We start from the raw sequence: 6,333 nt of genomic DNA, 5'->3' as shown, positions 1-6,333 counted from the left end.
TTCCATATCTTACACACACACACACACACACACATGCACACACACACAAGTTTGTCACATAATAAGTTCCAGTCCACTCTAGCTCCCCCCAAAGACATCAATCACTATTCCTAAATGACTGCTGACATGCCCAGACCGTCTCACACTGAGTCCTATCACTCTCATTGTCTCCCTGCTCTGTCTCGGCCCTGCTAAGCACTCTGCACAGTGCAGCAGCAGCACTAGTGGTGACGGCAGCAGCGCTCTCCAAAGCTGTGGGCAGTCTGTGGCGCTCGTGTCCACCACAGGGTGAGCTCAGCTGGCGCTCTCGGCCAGAGTAGCACATGGACACACAGCGGTCCCCTCGGACAGAGATGGATGTGCAGCGGGCTGCACATGCACGCGGGGAGCCCATCGGGAAGCCTCCCCCGAGTTGGATGTGGTTGTGTGTGTGTGTGTGCGTGTGTGTTGGGGGGGGTCTATGCAGGATGTGTTGTGCAATCTTGTGCAAGTGTGTGTGTGTGTGTGTGTGTGTGTGTGTGTGAATGTGTGGGTGCAGGATTACGCACACTTTACAGTCCCCTAAAGTAAATGTTTGGGAAACTATTAGGAGAGATGGAGTGGAGCAAGCCCTTGCCTATTGCTCGAGATGGGGAACTGTGAGCCTGGTTCATGCTTCAAGCTACAGGCATTCAGCTATGTGCCACTGGATCTATAACCTCTTCTCTCACCCTCTGATATGGGTTTCACCATGTATGCCTATTATATTACTGAAACATAACAGTCATATGGAATGTTTTTTTGAAGTTATTCAATATGTGTCTTTTTCCATTTCTGTGTAAAATGGATTTTCTCCTAACTATATTATATGATGCATATAGTGTATTAATATAGCATTAAAGTGCCATGACGTTCTCGAGATGAAAAGATTGAAAATTAAACTAGAATTGAAATAATACTGAATGAAGGGGGAAAAAAATCTCCTGTACTATGTCACACAAGTCTTGAAAAATCCATAAAATCATAATTTATCACTAATTACGGTTAATGACGGAACGGGGCCAGATCATTAGCACAGTAAAATATCACACAGAAGTGCTATTGTCATCGTCATCTCTGTGTGTGGCTTCACCGTCATTCTTTTTACAAGCCTCTCTCGTGTGTCAAGAAATCTTAGCCACTTAGGAGGGGCACTTCTCCAAGCCGTGTGGGTTAACTGGGGAGGCCACACAGCAATCCTGCCATCTTGTGGACAACACAGAGGAATACATCGACATATAAGGAATTTTCCTGTCTGTTTGGGGGCTTCCATTGTAAAATGCTGCCATCTAGTGGGTACTAGTACAACTCACTGAGTCTGCTCAATGGAAGGGTGTGTTACCTGCACTTTGAAATGCTTTACAATTGTAAAACGTGTAACATAGATGGTTATCTCTCCAGAAAAAAGCAGGTATTGCTTCCAAGCTACAGGTTAATAGGAAAAATGCTGGGAACTCAAGACATCCAACACAAGCCTGCTCTCTTGTAGGTGGTCTGGCAAATAGACTTCAGTAAGGGCAGAGACAGATACGGCTATGCGAGCCAGAACATTAAAAAAACCCAAAGAAACATTAGAGAAAGATGATCAATAACTAATCTGCCAACATTGTCAATTATGTGCCCTCAGGCAGTGACCTAGGGGCAGACCACAGGTTTCCCCACAAACACTGTAACCCTAAGGTAAGAGGTTTGTTGAATCCCTTTCAAATTTGAAGTGTTTAAGCATTGTGACTTGAAAAATGGGAATTTTTTTTAACCTGGGACCTATTTTTAGATAATTTTGCGTATTCTTGCTTTCAGTATTGATTAGAACTAGTTGTGGTGGCCGTAGGCCTACGATGCAATCCTGTTGTGGCATAAATAAAATCAGAGTCTTGAATAAAATCAGAGTTTTGCACCAATGGCAAGGCTCAACATGTCATTACAACATCCACAGGATCCCAATGAAGATATGCACATGTCCACAATTGTTTGTGGTTTATTGTCTTCTTCCCATTTGTGGTGTTGCTTCTGAGAAAGTCCCTACTGGTCAATTGCCAAAGATGTTTTTCTTTGTTGTTTAGGCCTAGGGGCCCTAATTTAAGTGCTGGACAAAGTCAGTCTATGAGCAAAGTTCTCGTGCATGAACTAACGACATCATATGGCGTTAGACAGCTTTTTTTATAGGTAACCAGAGTTCTCGTTAACTTTTAAGCAGTAATCCATGATTTATTAAGGTATGTAAATAGTCACACGGAAGTCAAACACCCTAGTCGTTCTTCAACATGGGAAAGAAAAGATAGACCATTCAAATAAGGGGAAAGTGTATCAACCTCAGTAAGTCGGGAAATGGTTTTGAAAAACAGGTACAGACTAAAGTAGCATCAAGGGGTTACCAAATCTAAAAAAAACCCATCAGAGATGACCTTCATGGTAGCAGATTATTTAAAAGTCATGCCAGGAAAAAAGCCTTTCTTGTCATTTAACTATAAAATCAATAGGGGGCGATACGATTACTTTACCTCCCTTTATCACTATGCAGAGGTAGGCTATGTTTTTATAAGCAACTTATTTTAGTATGATCTACACATTCATTGTGATGCTATATGGGCTTCATCTGAATGAAAGACGCAGACTTGTTACATGCTAATATGTCACGTGGAAGGCTTTTGCATGCTTTGTGGATGGTTGGGTTGCTAGACTTAAACAAGGACTTTGTAAATTAATGATGTGTAAAACATGGTGTTTGCTTTTGCTTGAAGATTAGCTTTAGGTACTGTATGTTAAGGCATTTGTGTTAGCCATCATAGGCTTTGGTGCTATCAGAGCAAATGTTAGATGATGTGCAGTGATGCTTCTGCTACATGTAACGTCGGAACACTGGAGGGCAGATATTTGAATAAACAGCTGGGGATTTAGGTGGCACCAAAATGAGGCACAGATATCTGTTGTCATTTAATTTAGTTACCACCATTCATGTCGTCACCAGTGTCATATCAGAGCCGGGCTACAGCTCCCCACCCATTTTTGCAAAACATGTTGATTTTGTTTGGAAAACATATTGAGTTTTATTCAGAAAACCACACAACCACACAGGCAGTTCACACACACATGCAGTATATACACACAAACACAAAACTTCAGACAGACACACACACACACACTGTGGTTACTCAGGACAGGTGACCCCTGCTCTGGTCTTATCAGACAGAGGTGAGCTCCTGGGAAAGTGCTGTGCTCCACCCCGAGGCAAACATAGCAGCCTGTGCACTGTCTCAACCTGCTGCACTCACACAGACAGCTAGAGAGAGAGAGAGAGAGAGAGAGAGCGCGAGAGAGAGAGAGATTTAGGTATAGATAAATGAACCAAGAGGTGGGGTCATTTAAAGGTTGTATCAGCGATGGTGGGATAACGTCACTTCTGTTGACGTTCAAACAAAACAGAGAGCTAGCTCCCTAACCCTAACCCTAACTCCCTCCCCCTCCCTCCCATGCAATTGAAATTCTTCTGAACGTGCATCTCGTCAGTTATTGGTTGGAACACTTTATTTTGCCTTTGAGTGGTTGGCAACACTTGTTGGTAGCAATTGTTTTTGTGTACAGATCTCAGAGCCTAGGCTGCCTTCAGAGACGTGGTTTTTTGACGACCTTAGCGGGCAGCTAGCGGATCGTTAGGAAAGATTAGATGAATGACCATTTATGTTTAGGCCTTTTTTAGGCCTGCAATCGCTGATACAACCTTTAATACCAACTTCTTTTTGTTCTGCAGGCTACACTATGTAAAACTTTCAAGACTGCCATACATCCAGATACTGACAGTGGCCACATATTTAGAATGTTTCACACCAACCTTATAAGTGAATGTGTGATTGTGTGCTTTTCTAAATCCTCTGCCATGATCTCTTCAGGAGGTGCAAACCCAACTCAGGGGGCACTACAGAGTTTCATGTAAGAAGTCCTTCATGCACGCTAAGCACTATCAGTGTGTTTTGTCCATCATCCAAAACATGGAAAGTAGTGCAACAAACAGGTTGGCTTCTTTTTAAACTGAACCGAATGTTTTCCTTGTGTGCTATACATGTACACAATAAATGACCTCGGCTGAGGAAACTCCGTCTCGTCCATGAATTCTGTACACATCTGGACACAAGCATGTCTTTTAGGCACGGGCTTCAAATTTAGTATGAATGTTTTTTGTATACTAGGATAAACTGATTTGATTTTGAAGGTCAAATGCCAAAGTTCAAGGTCATGGTGACCATGTACAATCATGACTTGACTGGTGACATGGTGATCATGTATGTCCTATTATCATGAATACAATAACTCAAGTGCAAAAAAGCAGAAAAGTGCAATGTGATAGTATAGGCAGGTGGTGCATAAACAGTATAAGATATAGGCCTATAGTGCAGTGTAGGCTAGACAATAGTATACAGTTAAGAAGGTGGAATGGTTTACAGTGATATAAATTAACTATAAATGTGTGCAGTGTATACAGTAACCTTATAAGAGCAGAATAAATATGGATATGCAATATGAACAATGTATGAACAACATCACCACAAGGCGAGCAGAAGCTAAACACTATGGATGTTATGTAAAGTTACATGAGAAGCCGAGGAGAGTGAGGAAAGAGTTATCCTTGACCATGGATACCTCTCAACTGTCCCGCTAGATGCACCAGGCAAGTGGCATGCGGTAGTCCGTTTGATTTTTACTTTAGCATTTTGGTAGCAACATCTTTATTTTTACGATAAGACAATAGTTCATGACAATAGACAGAATAATAAATACATTTTGGGCTCTATTTTGGGATCTCAAACGCATGGTCACTGGCGAATAGCTTGTCCAGCCCACATTGGGGGTGGTTTTGTTATCAAACGTTATCAACGTCAGGCGCCTGGCGCAAAAAGGTGGTCTTGCGTTTCTTAATCAGTCATGGGCGTGTTTTGGGTGTAACATCCTTTAAACCATTGAGAGTGTAATTCCCTTTAACAGCAAGCAGCGCGACTTCAAATAGCACATTGGTATTTTGATAGTCACCTGTGCATTTGAAGGAATCTGCTTACACCCAAGACCGTATGAAACAGGTATTCCACTAAACCATACTTTACTAAAAAAGTATAGCCTACATGCATCTGCACTCGTCTATTATTTGAACTCATTGGTAAAGTGAAACTAACTTCACAGTGGTGTCATAGTCAACGACAAAACATTTATACACAGTTAATAACTTATGACTGACAATGGGGGACTGACAATGAGTTACCATCGAAAACATAGCCTGAAAAAAGCAACACTTACCCCAATAATGTTCGAATGACTGAATAAAAAACTTAAGGACATTTATCCTGCAGAAGAGTTGCTGCTACATCTCGTGACCGTGCGTCTTCAGCTGTGCTTCATATGCGCCTCTTGCTATAGACCACGTGTTTCTTGGTCAGTGGCGTAATGCTTTTTAGATAGTGTATGATAGCGATTTTTAGATAATGTGCTAGAGTCCACCTTAGGTCGTTATTTGCCACACCCCAGAGCGCATTGCTCAATAAAAGAGACGAGCATGGCGAAAAACTCGAGTGTACAATAGGAATACGCTTTGCGTCGTGATGAGAATACGCTTTGCGCAGCCATAATAGAGCCCTTTAACTCACTACACCGAATGCCTAGGTTTTCTGTGCCCGTTGTTTCGTTCACACCTTATTGAACCATAGCCATATTTGCAAAAACCCCATTCATTTTCCCATAGATATTTTGTCTAACGAACCATAAGTGCTAAAATACTACAAGATTCCGGATTCCTGAACGAATTTGATGTTGGTGGTCAAAGGTCAAAGGTCAATGCCACTGTGACCATGAAAGCTTCATTCTTGTGAATGCTACATCCAGGGGCGGAGCTCGGGTATTGTGTGAGGGGGGGCGGGAGATGTTTGCCCCCCCCCCTCACTGATTGTTGCAGTAACCCGCACTGTCGCGTTGGCTTGCACTAGCGTAATTTCACCAACCTTTCCATTCACACATGTAATATGCAGTAGCCAACCAACCAAAATATTTAATATATGTTTATTCCAGGAAAAATAAAAAATAAAGCCTTTGATCATAGCTCCCTATTCCGGTCAAACAAACAACAACTTTGCTCAACAACTTCAACTCATTTAGCATGTTAAAGGGACAACAACTATCCCATCCTTTTTAAAGAAAAGAAACGTAAATGAAAACAATATCCCATAGCCCTTGCCTAACAGAAAATGAGCGACTGTGAACTCAAGAACGTTAAAAGTTGGCCCACTTTTAAGAATTTCTCAACAAAGGAAAAAACAGACACTTAGCTTTACAGGC

The sequence above is a fragment of the Alosa sapidissima genome, chromosome 16 (assembly GCF_018492685.1).
Source record: "Alosa sapidissima isolate fAloSap1 chromosome 16, fAloSap1.pri, whole genome shotgun sequence".
In the NCBI taxonomy this organism is placed as follows: domain Eukaryota; kingdom Metazoa; phylum Chordata; class Actinopteri; order Clupeiformes; family Clupeidae; genus Alosa; species Alosa sapidissima.
This window is presented reverse-complemented; position numbering follows the sequence as displayed.